Source organism: Cupressus sempervirens, chromosome 8 (genome assembly GCF_028749045.1).
Source record: "Cupressus sempervirens isolate cs-2001-9-10 chromosome 8, ASM2874904v1, whole genome shotgun sequence".
NCBI classification, from domain to species: domain Eukaryota; kingdom Viridiplantae; phylum Streptophyta; class Pinopsida; order Cupressales; family Cupressaceae; genus Cupressus; species Cupressus sempervirens.
In genome coordinates, this window is record NC_143125.1 from 662273442 (window position 1) to 662292416 (window position 18975).

General features: G+C 31.0%; 1 pseudogene; it reads left to right on the top strand.

Moving 5' to 3' along the window:
- Nucleotides 1–441: 441 nt before the first annotated feature.
- Nucleotides 442–18975, top strand: part of LOC149544194 (protein DETOXIFICATION 35-like) — a 54420-nt pseudogene continuing 35886 nt past the window's right edge.

Consider the following 18975-nt stretch of genomic DNA (forward strand, 5'->3'; position numbering starts at 1 on the left):
TAGAAAAATTTATTTGTCCTATGTCAACTAATTTAGATGTTTTTGGAAACAATCAAAGACCTCTATAAATAGAAGCATCTTGTCATGTAATTGATATGGACAAAATGGTTATTGAAATATATTAGTGCTACAGAAGATTGAGTATTTTTCCATTTTAGTTTTTTTTTTCCCATCCACCTTTCACAAGGTGCATCAGAGTTGTCTTAGATTTCTCTAATTGGTATCAGAGAATATTTAAGATCTTGGTCCACCTTCTAAAATGAATTAGAACTATGATAATGTTTTCTATTTTGCTTGAAAACTCACTTATGTCATAGATTTTTGACTAAACTCCATCTGCCATTCAAAGCTAAGACCATAGGGAACACATATATTTTATAGTTATTCTCAATTCTAAATGAAATATAAGAACATTGTATGAAGGTTCCATAGTTTTCTTTGATGGTAAACATAGTTGATGGTCTTAGCTCAAAAATATTGTTGAAGGAAGAGGATCAAAATAATAGTATTAGTAATCATGAAGTTAACATCATAAAGAATAGTAGATTAACATACTTGGATAGTATTGTTAGTTTTCAATAGTTGATCAAAGATAGTTTGGTGGAGTCAAAGAAATTATCAAAAATTGTAGGGCCTACCACTTTTACCAAACTATGTTCATATTCAATGATGTTAGTCACAACAATATGTGCTAGCCATTTGGGTAATGGTGAGTTGGCAGCTATGTCAATTCAAGGCTCTGTTATTGGACTCTTGGCTTTTGGACTCTTGGTCAATATAGCCTTTTCTTGCCCTCCTTTCTCTCAATATCTAATTTAACAATTATTTTCTAATATATAGTAGACAAATATTATTGTTTTAAAATTATGCCAGGTGGTTTATAGCTTTGTTGACGTAGGATTAAAAGTAGTAGATTCAGTTGGTGAAGAATATAAGAAGTTAGTTGTTTAGTAGATGTTGCAACAAGCTAAGATAGAAGAAAATATATTTTGAGTTTTCTATAACCTTATAAAGCAAGATAGAGAAGAATTTTTCTCAATTCATATCTATTAACTATTAATGTTTTTTCTCTATCCTATCTTATAAGTATAATCATCCTTTTTTAGGGAAGTAGATAATGAGTAGTGCTTATTTTTCATCTGAGAGAGCAGAGTGTAAAGACTGCCTCTGCAAAACCAATGGTACATCAGCAATCTCCATAAAATGTGGAAAATTCAATGAGGGTCAAAGTCATTTGAATATTGACTAGTCAACATTAGTTGATTAACTATTATTAACTATAACAAAAATGTTACATATACATATATGCTCAAATCTAAAAGAAGCCATATTTTTGTTACCAGAATACCGAGATGTACCGATTATGTTGACCATGTTGATAGAAGCTCAAGAACATGTCTAAGAACACAAGGGTGAGAATATTGTAGGAGTTCTTTACCACCCTACCACAAAGCTGTTAAGCTTCCTCAGAATCTTTCCTAACATGAAAGATGCCTAGCTCGACATCGAGGAAAACTAAGCAAGCAAAACTAAGAGTAGTAATACAATTGTCTACTAAAATAGTCTTAGAAATATTCAAGTGTCAGAAAATATAGCTCGATAAAATAGAAAAAAAACTTTGTTCTTGGTTACAACTTTAGTGTTAGTCTCATCTCCAGTACTTTTAAAAACATAATATGATTTATCCAACATCGAGATACCTAGCCACATGTGTGTTTCATCATCATACATGAATAACACTTCAAGCCATACATCAATAAATATCAAAGTAATTTAATCTAACAACCTGTAGATCTAAATCTAAGTAACATGCTATAGATACATAAGTGTTGACCTTCCCATCTCTAATAATTACATTTGATAAAGACATGTTCTGTAATGTTTGAAAGGGAATTAATTTTTTTATTATAAAAGATGTGATCTACTAGTTATTCCCATTGAGACTATGAATTTAACAAGTCTCACAATTCATTCATCTAGATGTGAATAGAACTTTAGTTCAAGGGTTATTATCATGTGCCATTTTAGAGGAATACATCAAAGAAAAGAATAGGGATTGATGATGTCTCACAGACTTATGCAGATCTATTTGTTTTCCAATATGCCTTAGGGTAATATACATTCATCTGCACTTAGCTTTTCGATCTTGAAACTTCTAGGAATAGAACCTACTAACTATAAATGGATGGCTAACACAACATAAAACCCTACACAATGTAACAATTACTCAGGATAATGAGCATTCCCATGAGGCCTTTACTAGATAGCGAAAAAATAATTATTTAAACTCTTGCTTGATGTATAATGAAGATGTTAACATTCGTGTCTCTCTATAAAATAATACATTGAAATTTCTTCCAATCTCAAACCCAGGATAGGCATTAAATCACATAGAAGATGACCTTTGGGCTACATGATTTGATAGAGAATTTGTTTATGATTGTCTGTTATTTCTCCTAAGCAACAAGTTCAAAACTAGAATATCATTTTCTATTTTTTATTGTTATGAATTGCTTGAATCATGTCCCTGCCACTATCATGTCATAGCAATTCTTGTGGATTATTAAAAAAAATGTCATATTCATACAAAATAAAATGGAGTTGTCTAGAAATCCAATTGAAACTTAAACCTCATATGGGAGATGAAATAAAGGGATGTTCAATTAAACTTTGAGTTATTAATTGCCTTTGAAGAAATTTGAATAGCATATGGCTTTTCATATGAGTTTTCCTTCAAACTTTCTTTATTCTTGCTCAAGAATCTCAACTGCATTACATGATGGTTTAAGCATACAAGGACAAATAGGAGGATATGACTATGATAAAGGAAAGAGGAATTGTGAAATCAAATTATTGACCCTCATTAAAATTGTGGACCCAAGTAAAAGAGAGCTCATAGATGATGCTGGTCAAACACACTAAGATACCAAATCTACCATTTCTAGTTTAAGAGGTTCATAAGCTTGTTGAACATAAAATTGGTCAAGGATAGCTATCATTTTTTTTTATTGACATAAGGATGCCCAATAAGTTTCACGTAGTCATGAATTTTAGAGTGCAAAAGAAAAGTAATCAATTATAGATATTATGTGCACTACAACATTTCACTAACCACACTAAACAATTCCTTAAATGGGGATGAATCATTGTGTAAAAGTACAAAGCAATGCCAACTTTTAGGCTGACTTATCAGAATGACTATATTTGAGTATTTATATCTAAAAATCATTTTTTTAAACATATGATCTAGATAAATTTATTATATCTAAGTTATATATGGTATCACACTTTTCCAATTGGAAATGTCTATTAAATGCATGTTTTATACTAGTTTGTATCCAATTACTAAAGAAATAAAATTATTTTAGAAAAGTGATGTTTCAATAACTCTTATTATTTTTTATGATAACTTTTTAATAACATATGAGAACCATTTTATAGAGCTCAGAGTCAAGAATATTCTCGTATATATTTTATAGTGTTTTAATTAGACATAGTACATTGTAATTAAAAAATTATACAAGCACATATTTTAGCACTCAAAAAGATGTCAATTTTGAGAAAGAAAAAATATTAAATCATATCATAAAAATATAAAAATTATATGATGTTCTAGAGGAGAGAGTCCTCTTCTAAAATGTATAATTTTTATCTTAGTTAGAATAGATTTTTTTAGAAAAATGTGGTGGGAGATGAAAACTATCAATTTCAGATGAATCAAAATTTCAATCATTATAAAAGAGAAAATATAAGTCTAAAGTAAAATTTTATTTTATATTGTTCTAGATATATGTGTTATCTATAACATAGTCTAAGATCAAGTGAAAATAAGTTTATTTTCATATATTTTTGTGGTGGGAACTAGACCCTTAATTTTTAGTGTTTTTCAACATCTATAAAAATCAGGAAAATATATCAATTATTATTCCAAATAATTATTAAAAATTATAATCCTAAACTTCATCCATTTTTACATATTTTATTTGTTTATTTCATTTTCAAATTCAAAATAATAATACCACTTTTATGTCATTGAAGGTGAATAGTTATACTTTTGTTAGCCTTTTCCTTTACAAAAGGGTGACATAGGTTTGTGCTTTTACCCCATTGCAATTAGTAGATGGTTATGGCAAGAGGAAAAAATGAAAGAAAGCTTTCAATTAGTGATCAGTCTATGGTGATTAAGTATGAAATAAGTATAGAGCATAGTTAGCAAAACTATGATGAAGATATTGCACAATTTGCAACAAGATAAATACATGTAATAGAGGTGATTTCTTATTAGGAAATGCAATGGGGCTCTTTAAGCTAAAATGTAACTAGGCATATATAGATTTATTCTCAAATTCTTAACACAAGAATTAAATGCAAAAAGAAAGAAAGAATGGGCACCTTTGAACTCCCAACTGCAAGTTTGTTTCTCTTTCATCAATTGATGTTTATTGACTAGATTGACTAAATAAAATAGGTCAAAAACTTCTATAAAGTAGAACTCAGATACATGGTGGATCATCGCATAAACATAACACCCACGTAATATATATTTTCAAAGATAGATAAAAGAAGGATCCATACATACCCTTTTCCATTCTCATAGGAAGACTGTGTTTCCATACACTTTCCACATGGGCCAAAAATTCAAGTCAAGTCAAGGTTAAAAGTAAACTACACAGTTGAGTCAACAAGTCTAGCTAAAATATATTCCAATTAATTATGCAACTCCATTCTTGTTTCCAATTTACATGTTGAGATTATAGATACTTTAATAATATCATTTCATAAGCCAATTACCAACCAAATTGTCGAACACAACATATCATCACATGAATATACCATAAATAAATATACTTAAGAAATTGATCAACATGTCAAATTTTATTCTATTTTATGTAAGAACCATGTCCTACTAAGCACTTTCTAGATCATCAATTCTAAGGAACACATAAATAATCAAGAAAATAACTATTTTGAATAGTGAAAAACTATTTCATTTATCATTGTATCATCTTAAAATGGAAGTACTTCCATGTTAAGAGTGTTTAACACTCTAAGTAGGTGATTTGGGGTCATTTCATGTGCCTTGAATGGGTCTTTGGATTGGATCTGGCTTTTTCCCCTATTCTACCCCCTTTTCCACTTTCTTTCTATACTTTCCTAGCATTTTGGACTGAGATCCTAAGATTTGTGACCTCGAGGCAAAGATGAAATTTTAGGTCAAAGTGAAATTTGACCTTAACCTAGGTCAAGGATGACATCAACCTTGACCTAGGGCAGGGTCGACCTTGTCTCTAACCCCAAGTCCAAATTTCAAGGTTCCATAATTTCTAGATGTCAAGTTTCAAGAAGAATTGTTTTTCCACTTCTGGGTCTATTGTTTTGGTCTCCAAAATGGTAAAATCTTAAATTACATTAATCTAGGTCCATTCTTGTGGTTAAGGTTAATTGGGAATTAATGCTCCCATGTCAGCCTCCTCTAGGAGTTTCTACCCTAGATCTCTATATAAGGAAGTCTTCTTCCCTCATTTTGACATCTACAATCTATCCACCTATTATGAAGTTTACACTCACAAGTTCTATGAATTGAATATCTACTCTCCATCAAGCATAAAAGAATTCAATTCTGCAAGAGTTCAAGCATTCAATTCATCAAGGAGGTTCATTGTTAGCTATTGAAGGATTCAAGCTCTATGGAACTCTCTTGTTGGAAATTTCTCCATCCATATTAATCCAAGCTTCTTCCTATGCTAAGATCCATTCAAGATTGGTGTTGAAGATTTAAGATAATTGATATGAGACATCCTATATTATATTCTACATTCATTTGGAGCATCCATACCTGTGGATTCAAGGATTCAAATCCTCCACAAGGATTTCAATATAAGAAAGGTGAATAGTTCCATTTACTTTATTTATTTATATTTCAATTAGATGTCACAGTTAATTCCAAATTGGGGTTTGACCAAGGAAAACCCCTCATCCAAACAACAAAACCAATTTGTTCTTGAAGGTAAAAGTACAAGACAATGAATTAAAGTACAAATATGAATACGCTTTTCGTCAAACTTGCAAGATCCACAAACATAAATTTCATTGGAGTAGTGCAAATAAAATTTTGCCTTGCTATCTAGGCCAAGGTAAACCTACCCTCAAAAAAGAAAAATATTTTTAGGTTTTGAAGATCTCATAGTTTTAGCTCAAGAAAGAAAAAATCAATAGTTTTTGAGATCGTTTGACAGGATTTCCAACTAATTCTTTTTCAGAGGTAAGTACCTTTTATTTTCTATTAGTCTCCTATATTTACATCCCATATCATGATAATCTATATCTATGTGTAAAATGTGGTTTTAGGGTCTCTTTCATGTGCATTATTCTAAATCCTATTCATCCATATTTTACCCTATACATTTTGGTGAACCGGACATGTATACCCTCTTTTCTTTTGTGGAATTAGATGCCCTAATGTGTTTTATGGTGTTAGATTTCCTTTTATATTATCTTGTTGGTGTGAGGTTTTTCTTTTATGTTAAATCTTGAATGCTAACTAATTTTCTTGCATTTATATTTCAAAAGTACAAAAAAATTGCAAAATTTCTTTAAAAATACAAAAACATTTACATTGCTTTCTAAAATTAGATGTCCTTGCTATGTTTGTGTTGTTTTATTTCCTTATAAATTTCATTTGAATGCATGTGGATATATCTATATCTATTTTCTATGCATTTCTTTACTTTTTATCATGTGGTACAAGTTATTTTGAAGTGTTTTCACATGCCTTATCGATAGGGATGATAATCCTCCTATTTGGGATGAACCTTTAGATTTGGATATTGATTACTCTCTTTCTCATGAAACGATTGTGAATAAATCTAATTTTTGGGATGAACCCTTGGATAAAGACATTGATTTATCCCCTCCTCATAGAGAATCTTTGATGCAAGAGGGTGATTTACCAATGGATGACATATTCATACATGATGATAACTCTTTTTCTAATACACACTCCTCTTATGCAGATATTATAAATGCTTTACCTTCATTTTGTATTCCTTCTAATGATGAGGAATTAGTGGAGAATGATATGAATTCCCTTAATACTCTCCCTCTTAGTGATGATCTTATGGAGAACCCATTTGCCACTTTGTTCTCAACTGTGAACTCCCCCACCCTATCTATTGTACCCATGGTAGGGATTTGAGTTGAATATTAGGAAGCACAATAATCTATTTGGGGAGAGCAATGTTCGACTTTCATGTTTTGAGCTCAAGATTTGAACTCATCTTCTCTTAGGATTTCTTCTTTGTTTCCTTCTTATGAATGTGTTTGTAGCAGAGATTCCTTTAGTTGAAAATCTTTGCCATTTGACAATCCCATCTCATGGATCAATCATAATTTGGTGAATAGTAGATGTAACATAGGTCAACCACGTCACCAAATATTTATTAGATTTGGATCCACCGCCCATGGTAGTCGCCCATTAGTTATCACATGATTGGTCAAAAATATTGGTCCAATTGCCAATATAATATACATTTTGGATACATTTATTTTAGAATTTTTTTCCATCCTTTGCATGTTGTTTCTTATTAGACAATGTTCTCTTTCCATTACTACAACCAAATAATTTTCCCTTGGGTTGGGCATTGCTTACCATTTTCTTGACATGTGTTGACCACCAATCCTATTTAGCCAACTATTTCCTATTGTGGGATTGCATAAGAAGATGCATTTCTCCTACATTTGACATTCCCACTTGTTAATCCCACATAATTCGCCAACTTAGATTGGACTATAAGATATAATTATTATTCTACATAATTTGTTCCATTATGGTCTGGAGGCTGACATTTCTTATTGCTGTCAAAGTTTCAGAGTGCTGAGTGCATTTCCCATTGACTCGTGGACCGTGGTTTTCATAAAAGGTAAGTGATTTTTAATTTATTTTTCAAGTGGATAGTGGTAATTGTACTGGCTATTTTTTATTTTTACTATCTAGTATCCACTGGTGACTAGACATCTGACATGCTAAGATAGGTTTGCAAATTTTATTGGGTAGTACTGTAGACCGTAGTACCCTTTTTTATGAGAATGAATCATATTATTGTTATTATATGTAGTCTAAGTAGTCTACTATCACATTCTTTGACTTGTCACTCTTTAATTCTTTTGTTCAACAACTAAGTTGATTTATTTTTTGCAACCTTTATCAGTTTGCAAATTCAAACAAGAGGGGTAATAAGGGTTCTGATAGGATCCCTGAAAGCTAAGAGAAGCCACCATTACCAAAATGGAGAACCATATCCTCATATTTTAGTGGTGAAATTTTAGCAACCTATAAGATTCACAAATTAAATCTCTAGTTCTTATTGAAAAAGGAGATTCATCCCAAGTTGGAGACCATATTAAGAAGTTCAAGTTGTTGAACTTGATATCTCAGTCGAGGATGAACTTGAACATGATTTGGAGGAACTTCCCCTAAGTAGGGAGTCAAAAATTGATATTATAGACTTGGAGTCAATTATGGACCAGTTGGGTGAGAAAACCAAAAGTGATTCCATAAATCATGTTCATGCACAAAAGGGGAAAAGAAAATTGGAATAAAAAAGATCGATCTCGTTACGATCTATCTAAAAGGAATTTTCAATTAGAATGGAAAAAAGTACTAGTTCATTGAACTAGTAGCCAATCCAATTGATGGTGAGCCTCCTATAGAATACAAATATAAGATTTGCACAAAGATAACAAAGAAGGAGAAGAGTTTGTAGCTTAAACTTGATACCAAAGAAAAGCATGTCAGTAAAGTTTACAAAAAAGAAACTATAGATGGAATTGAAAAATCTATGCTAACTTGGAAAGCAAAGGACAATTATCTACATATTAGAAATTCTGAAATATACAAGTTACACATGCAACTATGGTGTTCTGCAGTAAAAGGTTCCATTGAAGAATTCATTGGGAAAGCAATGGAAGCACAAAATATGGGAAAAGTAGTTCAATTAAGTGTGGTCTTTTATATTTTGAGTAGAGGGCATCCTATGATGGACTACCCTTCAATTACTACTTTATTGCACTTTTTTAAAGTTCAAAACTATTCGAATAGTCACTAGTCAGTAAAAAGTGGGTGGGAATGGGCTAGTTGTCTTCAACAGGTTGAAAAAGAAGATATGAAGGAAAAAATAAAATATTGAAATTTTATTGCATTGTCTCTAGATGAAGTTATAGTAATTGATAATACTTCCTAGGTGTGCATGCATGTTTATACTATAAATGATCTTTTTCATCAACCCTTTCTACTATATGTTGCTAAATTGAACTACAGTGCAATGGCCAAAAATTTATATGATATATTAAAGAGTACTCTAATTGATTGTGGAGGTATGGATAACATGGAGATTGCCAAAAAGTTGGTGTGTGTTTGAGTGGATGGAGCTTCAATTATGCAAGTTCATGAAGGTGGTCTTTGCAAAACAAGAATGATTTGGCACCCTACGCTATTCCCATTCACTGCATAGCCCATCAAATGAATCTATCTTTTGGAATTGTTAGAAATTTTGGTTGTGTAAATAAAATGGAAGTCCAAAATGAGTCTAAGAATTTCAACACTTTGCTTAAGGACTTATTCATGGGAGGAAGCTTCTTAAAGACAATGACACCAGATGGATCTCTTTGGATGGACCAGTGCATCAAGTATTCTCTAAATATCTATCATTTCTTGGATTAATCCACTCTGTGTGAGATAGATTTTCTAAGCTACATTCAAGTCTAACTAATGTTAAGATACTCTTAACTTTAGCAACTATTCTCCCCAAGCTATAGGAAATGAGATGTATTATGAAAAAGGTTCAACACAAAGCTATGTACATTATAGAATATAATAAGCTGTGTAAAATGACATGTAGTAGCATGGATACTCTATATCGATTACTGCTATTAGATGAATCAAAGTTTGTAAAGTAAATAGAAATCATAGATTTGAACAATCCTAGGAACATTTTAAATACTGGTGCAAATGATGAGGTATATTCTAGGGTATGTGGAGTTGACATACCAATTAGTACTATGCCCACGTTGATCCTAACTCCAACCCCAATGAAGTCGAAAGAAAAGTAGAATGAGAACCAAAGAAGGTACTTTCATGTGTTACAAGTGAAGACTTCAAGAAGATCAAAGATTTTGTGCTTGACTTTTTCACGTGAGTTTGCTACAATATTTTGTCACAAATTAGATTCAAATTCCCTCTAGAGGAACTGATTAAAGCAATATCTAGTGTTTTTCCTCAATATTAGTCTCTAAACTGTTTGAGTAATTTTTGAAGAAGGATGATGACTTTGATTTAGCATTTTTGTAAACCTAAAGTAATCAATGGAATTTTAGATGAATCTTGACTAAGAGATCAACCATATTCTTTTACAAATATAATGAGGGAACAATATGATCTTATGAAGAATCCAAATGAAAAGGGAGTGATAACAAAGCTTTGGAAAAACCTTGCTCAGAGCAATCAGTTGAGAGAGTTAATAGTAGAATATTTCAAGGTTACCAATTTATGTTTGACAATCATATTGGGTTCAATGGAGGATGAGAGAGTTTTTAGTACTTTGGGCTTCCTAAAGTCAAAGGTTAGAAACAAATTAGACAAAAATTTGGACAATTATTTGAGACTCTATAATTCTAGGTATGAGGTAGATAGATTCCCTTATGATAGGGCTCTCACCATTTGGAGAAACAAATGTGGAAGAAGAGGGATGACCAACATTTCAAACCCAAATGGTAGTGGTAATGATGGTGATAGTGGTAGTGGTGGTAGTAGTGACGATGGCAGTGGCAGTGGTAGTGGTTCATGTCCTGATATTGGAAGCAATGAAGATGGTGTTGACTTCAACATGCATACTGACACTGGCAGTGAATCTGAAGAAAACACAATGAACAATGAAATGTTATATGCAATAAATGAGGAGGATTCTGATGATAGTGATACTGAACTAGTCCAGGCAGAGTGGCAACTATAAAAGCTTCTCAACTTCAAGTTCTAACTTCTGCATGAGTCAAGTAGTAGGCTAGTAGCTCTAGTCTTACCCATTTCAATTCAAATCAATTTATGTGATCTAGGCTTACCAATGTCTAAGACTCTATGTAGTAATTAATTATGTTTATAGAAGTTAATTTATAGTCTTCATTCATTATCCTTTTATAGATGCTTAAATTTTTTTTGAACATGTTGATGTTACAAACTTACATGTTGAGATTTTTATTGAAACTAGTTTTTACTTTTAGAGTCTACACATGTTGAAATTTTCATCGATTGTATTTTATAAACATGTTGAGATTTTCATTGATTGTATTTTTTAAACATGTTGAGATTTTCATTTATTCTAGTTTTAATACAATAATACACGTTGAACTTGAGATTTTCATTCATTCTAGTTTTTAAACATTTTTAGATTTTCATTGGTTCTATTTTCTTTAATAAATTGTAACATAATGCATTTAATAGAATAAGCTTTATTTTTTTTTAAATGTATTATAATATATAGTTATAAATCAGCTTGTAACATAATACATTTAACAATTACAACCCTTTGCAAATGACTCAATGTCAAATGACCCTGAATTATATTTTATAGATATAATAGAGAAACAATAGTTGTAGGTCAATTTGTAATTGTATATATAATTAGATTATTATTATATAATACATTATGTGTGTACAATCACATTGCCACATTGTCAATTGTACAATTTTTCCAAGTAGGAGTAGGGAAATTTTTTCCATCTATTCTATGTAGTAATAGTATGCCAGTGCCTACCTATCCAACTATTATGATATGTCAGCTCTTGATCCCTATAACAATTAACATTAAAAAATTTGAAATTAAATCTAAAATTTGAAAATAAAGAGCAACGAGTAACAAAACGATTATAGTACTATCACTTACTAAGTTTTTACTTCATAGTGCTATTAGCTATGACTATCATTGACACTAACAGTAATAATTTGAGAAGATGACCTAGCTCCAATGATGTTCTTTAGGGCACTCCATTCTACATCTTTTGGAAGCTCTCTTTTTTTGAGGTTGTAGCTAAATAGTTGTAACCTTGTCAACAATGAATACTTCAAAGAGACATTATTATATGAATCAAGGAATTTATCTATAACTACATTCATTGTTGATAGTGGTTTGATGTAACTCACAATTCTTTCTAGAGTGGTTTCCTCAAGCAAGTTGCCTAAATCAGAATTCATGGTGTTGTGCAACTTTTTCATGTAATCTTTTTTTCCAATGAATTTTCCGTCTAACAAAGATGGATTTGGTAATCCAACATTTACCAAGTTCAGTATGCTATAATTCATCTTCATCAAGTCTCTGGAATTGTTTTTTAGAGTTTCATCTATTTCCATTAATTGTTCACAATTGTGATAGACAACAAAAGTCATTACAGAGGCATCCAAGCAGTTGTTTATTCCTTGGTTTGCCAAATCCCTATCACTAGATCTCTATATTTTATTCAAAATTTGTTTAGCGAGATTTTTTAAGGAATTGGTTAAGATACTTCTTTTACCCTCAACATCTTTTTTTACATTTTCAAATAAAATTTTGAGATTGCTATTTAAATCAAGGCATTCAAAAAAAACTATCACTGTTATTCATTAGTTTCTCCCAATTTTCTTCTTTGATGAGCTTAACCATGTTTATTATAGTATCCTTAACAATATGGTCTTCGGAAGATGTCATTATATTTTTTGCAATTACATTCTCCATCTTTTTCTTCATTTCAAACATCTCTATTTCACTTTTTTTCTGTATTTCAACTAGTTGCCCTTGCCAATTAGTTTATCTCTTCCTCTCAACCTCCAATTTCTTCTTCAAATCTTGGATTGTCTTTGCAGTAGTTACCTCTTTTTTCTTCTCATCCTCAAGTTCCCTTTTCAAATCATGGATTGTCTTTGCAGTGGACTCCTCCTTTTTCTTCGCATTGTCGAATTCCTTCCTCAAATCATGTAGTGTTTGAGTAGAACCCTCTTTCTTTGTGTTCTCTAATTCCTTCTTCAAATCTAGGATTTTCTTTGCAGTTAACTCCTCCTTTTTGTTTGCATTCTTCAATTCCTTCTTCATATGGTGGACTGTGTTACTATTTACAATTACACTAGACTCCATTTTCTTTGCATTCTTCAATTCCTTCTTCAAATCAATTATTGTTTTTGTAGTTGACTCCTATTTTTTCTTCATATTCTCCAATTTTTTCTTCAAATTTTAGATTGTGTTTGCACTAGAGTCCTCTTTCTTCTTCTCATTCCCCAATTCCTTCCGCAAATTATCAATTATCCTTACCTTAGACTCCTCTTTTTTCTTTTCATTCTCTAATTCAATCTTCAAATTATTATTTTCTTGACAATAGAGTTCAGGTTAGTTTTTAATTTATTGTTGACTTGTGCACTACTCTTTATAGACTTGAACAACTATGTAGTAAAGGCTTTTTCATCCTAAATTCTTCTTTTGCACTCATTCATCTTTTCTTGCTAAACAAATGCCTCTATAAAAGAAATTTTTTTTATCGTATTTTGCAATTCTTTGAGCCTATTGTATATTGCTTTCTCCTTGGCCCTCACATTATTAAGGTCTGCCTATAACTTTTTTATTTTCTTTGTAAATTTTTTGTTTTAGATTGGACCATTTTGTTGCTCTCTTTTGATATATTGATTTTGTCAACATTTTTCACTTTTGAGAAATCCATTTAAAGACTGGTAACTTGTATATCGTTATGATTTATTACATTTTCTAGTGGATTATTATCTATAGCCAAGGGAATAACATCAATGAAGTTCATCATTTTGGTGTTTGGATCATATGTTGGAAATATACTATGAGTAGATCCCTAATGTTCAGTAACTGCATCACTTTTCAAAGTCTTCACAATTTGCCTATTTCTTTTGCTTGTCTGATCAAACTTTGATGCAAACTCCTTTAAACTAAAATTTGGAGTTTCTAACACAATTGAGCGTTTTAAAGATGAATTATTAGTTTTATTGTTGTATGCTCCTCCAACTCCAATTATACTTACTCCACCTACAATTGTATTTTGAGTATTTCCAACATACTGAAGATGGCCCATTCCAAATCCTAGCATTTTAGACTATTTTCAAGGTTTTGTATAGAACCTATTGGTGCATACATTGGTGAAGTAACTACTGACATTGCTTGCATTGTAATTTTCATACCTTTTTTCCTTTTTGTACAAGGTTCATCCATGATAGTGCTAATGCTAGTGCCAATGGGATCAATTTCACCTGGATTTGAAGATTTAACAAATATTGTGTTGGGATGACCTTCAAAAGTAGAAGTATAATGTTGTTTTCCCTTTCTAGATGAATCACCTTCAATATTTTTGGAGAGTGCAATGATTGATTCACATCCTATTTTGGGTGGGTCTGGTATTGGAACTAGATTCCAAATCCCTTCACCACTTGCACCAATGGGCCCCATACCCACATAACCCATTTTTTGTGTCATAGTTGCCCCTTTATTAAAAATTTGTTTAATAGAATTACTCCTTTAAAAATTAACACTATAATTGCCCCTGGTTGACCCAAAATCTTGAATACCTTGAATGTCTCCATCAGACTCGAGGTCCTTATGTCTTTGAATATCACTATCACTGCAACTATCAAAATCATATAGTATAGTTGGATGCTCGTTATTCCAATAATTGCTGAAAAGTTCATCCTCCTCAATTTCCTCCATACCTGCTAAGGTCTTTGGTTCACCCAAATTTTGCTTCATTTTCTAAAAATCAATCATCTTGGTTTGACACCAAAATTTAGATGCGCATGCCTCTATAATTGCTTTCAACATAGAAATCTTAAAAGGTTGAGATTCTTTCTTGCAGAAATTTAAGTATGTTAGAGGCTTTGATTTGTGTCACTCTGATATGTGCAATGTCATAATTTGGGATGAAAATTCCTATATTGAAATATTATTCTTTTTTGCATGTTTCTCCATCTCTTTCTTAACCTCATCCCATGAATCCATACTTTTTAACTTTTCTATCAAACATCTTTTGATGTTGATATTTTCTTGCAGAGTTCTCATTGACAATAAGTCTTATTTTTATTATGTTCAGTGGATAATAATTCCAGTGAATGACAAAATCAAAGCCAAACAATTTTACCAATTCATTTGCCACTTTGAAAGCCTTTCTCTCAAATGTGAGGCCTCCAATTGCAAAAGGCAAGGAAGGAAATATCATTTTCTTTTGTTGTCTAATGAAAAGTTCATCTATGCTCTCCATCTTCCATACATATTCCAATGTAAAAACCCTGTATGTAACATGCATTTTAAGTTTGCATGGTTCAACTGCTGAACTGAAAAACCTTAAGATAGTGTACTCTTCCATGAAGAATCAATCAGCCAATTGAGTTTGAATTCCTAGTTGAATGCAATCTTTACACTTGATATAGGCAATCTAGGCATCAAAGTGCCTATGATTTTTTGGTAAATAGGTGCCAAAAAGAAGTCTATAATATGGTTGTAGTTATTATTGTTAGTAATCATCCTCCTCTTATGTGTACATTCATATACTAGACTGGAAGTCTCTGATTTCTTCTGGGTTCAATCAAACTTATAAACCTCAATATCAAGCTTGTTGTTCTCTTTCTCAAATATTGGGTGATGCTTTGCTAAAAGAAGGTAGCACAAATAACTTGTGAACCTAAATGTCTTCATTTTTCCTATGTTTATATTTTATTTAATCATTAGTAATTGTTCTTGCATAGATTCAACAATGTGCTAAACAAAATTATATGTTACATCTACCTTCTCAACTAACTAACCTAGACAATGGATATTATAAATCATTTCAAGAACACTGGCCACCACTTCCTTGTTATTGTCTAATCCCAAACAAAATGATAACAAAGAAATAGTATTCTAAACCCATGGCACAAAAATATCATATTGATAAGGAGGCTTATGCTCTATGTTTAGTGTAACAGTAACACTAGTATGATCAGTAAATGACTCTGAGTTTATTAAACCCTTAATATATGAATCTTGAAAAATTCTATCCGGTTTGTCATAAGCCTATGCTAGTTTATCCAAGTCAATGCACTCACTAAAGATTTCTAGTTTAAACCCTAGCCCTAGGTCTGATAGAGTGAAAAATTCACTCTCAGTTATGGATAAAATTTCCTCCTGAGTGTTTTGGTTTACAATTGCCTTTCTATTTTCATCATAATTTTGAGCAAATATCATTACAATTTCAAGGCAAGGGAATACTTTGGGTATAGAAAGGTTTTCTAATCTAGTAACCAAAGGTAGTTTATTTTTATGTGCACGAATACTTTTGTTATATTTGTAATAATCTCTCCCCTTTTGTAGATATTTCCACTTATTAAATAATGAATGTCTAATTCTCATGATTCTCAAATCTCCATGGACAACAAGATCAAAAATATCAAGACATTCATCAATGAAACCTAGGGTTTGTAGCACTTCCCTGAGTTCTATAATCTCTTTCTTTCTCTTTATGCTTCAACTCGTACTGGAGGTGTTTGACTTCATTTTGCCCATGCTTGCTACTAGTTATTATACAAAATTCTTCTTTAAGCCCTATTTACAAAAATTGTAAAGTATAAACCTAAGACAATAAAAATCAAGATTTCTATTCCTGCAAATTGCACTGAAAAAAAATTAAAATAAATTGAATACTTGGAATCAAGAATCAAGATTCGACAATACTGGTGCTAGCAAATACTCAAATAATTGGTGTTGTCTTGTAATACTCAAGTTTCACACTTTGAATCTTTAGAACACAAAATGGAATTCAATCAGTCTTTGAAAAGTTGAAATTTGAAAATCCTATCATATCGAATTCTCAACTTCAAGAACTTTGAACTTCATACTCTAAAAACATAAAAGGTTAGTAGTTAAAAGTTAAAACATAAGTATTAAGTAATTAATAGTTTTAAGTACTTTACTAATACTGTGTACATTGTACATGTAAATGATATCAAGACACAAAAATATACATAACTATAATAATAAAAAGTAAAAATTTATATTAATATACATTTGAATTTTGAAATTTGTTCATTTTAAATAAATAAATTGATTAAAAAACAAACTTAATGATCGATATGATTTTTGGGTTAATTTGTGGAATGCTATCATTGTTCTCAAGATTCATCCAAAATTATGACACTTGTCAAGGACAGATGTCAAAATTTTGGTTGTTTCTTAACAATAGCGATAGCATTCCCAAAATTTACTCAAAATTCATCTCAGGCCATTGATCTATCTTTTACTTAATAGTCGTAGAGTCAGGATTAAGTAATAATTTTTTTAGGATACTAAACATAATTATTATTAGTATTAACCGAGTCCTGATACTTAATCAATCTTTTCAAAGACTGGACATATGTCACGATTCTGGATGAATCTAGGCAAATCAAAAAACATTCCCCAAATTGGTCTAAAATTCATCTTAGGCCATCGATCTTTCTTTTAATCAATGGTCGAGACTTGAACATGAGATATAACTATAAGAGAGTATCTTAGACTACATGTGTCCCAATGTTGGATAGTGGAAAATTCTCATAGACACATGTCACGATTCTAGATGTTTCTTGACAACAGTGATAGCATTTCAAAAATTTACCTAAAATTCATCTTAGGTCATCGATCTTTCTTTTAGTCAATGGTAGGAAGTCAGGACTCAGACATAACTCTAACTTATAAGAAAGAATCTTTGACTACATGTGTCCTAATTTTGGGTGGAAATAGAATTTAACTTTAATCTTTAAATATTTGGCCCAAAATAGAGTCACGATCATTGATCTATCGTTCATTGAATGGTCCAGATCAAATCGTGAATAGTTAAACTTTTCACATAATTAATATTAATTATTTAAATTATAATTTAGGGGAGATGACCCAATAGTTGAGAGGGGTCCAATAGTCAATCACCCTATCATGAACATAGAGTCCAATCTTCCAACACATTTTTACTATAAATTGTAATTAATTGATTTATTTGTACATATAAAAAATCCAAATGTTGATAAAAAATATACCAATACTTGAATACATGAAAACTTATAAATGTTATAGAAAATATAAATATATTAATTCATTAATGAGTGAAATAAATAACTATTTCTCTCAAATAAAATATCATAGCTATTTTTTAATGCCTACCCCTACTTGACTTTTTTGTTGTAGTGCCAAATTCTTTTAAGTCAATTTTCGGATTATGTTTTATGATTATTGATGATTGGTTACTAGATTTGATTAAATGTTATTTTATTCTTAGTTGATATATGTGATGACTTACTTACCTATTTCAATTATTTCATGATTATTTCAATAATGATAGATGCATGTTTATTTTGTGATTTCAGTTATCTCATGATGATTAGTAGATGGATTATTTATATGTAGTTCTATGGTTACTTACCTCATACTTGCATGTGTATGGTGTACCTGTCTATTTAACTTTATGTATGACATTTTTGATGTGGTTGAGAAAGAGAGTCATAGTCACCTGCTAGTTAGGATCTACACAATGTACCACTTCCTACCATTGCCTATTTAGTTTAGAATATATGTGTTTGTATATGTGTGGATTTTATGTAGATTGCAAGTATAGGGTATCGACTTCCTTGAATTGTTAGGATGAGCATACCCTGATGTAGTATTTCAATGGTATAAGTGGGGATACGACTCTTGAGTTTGAATCCTAAACCCTAAGCCTGTTGTCCTAGAAAGTTGGACAAGTAACCCAGTTAGTTTCACCTTTGCAAATTTGTCAAGTGACATGAATTTGTGACTTTGACCCCGGAGTTTGATTATGTTCTTTGTCTTCAATTGACCAAATTTGTGATGATTTTCTATTTTAATTAAATCATAATAAGAGAGAATTTAATGGAAATTTAATAAAGAAATTTAATATATAATTATATTTAATTAATTGAGAAATTAA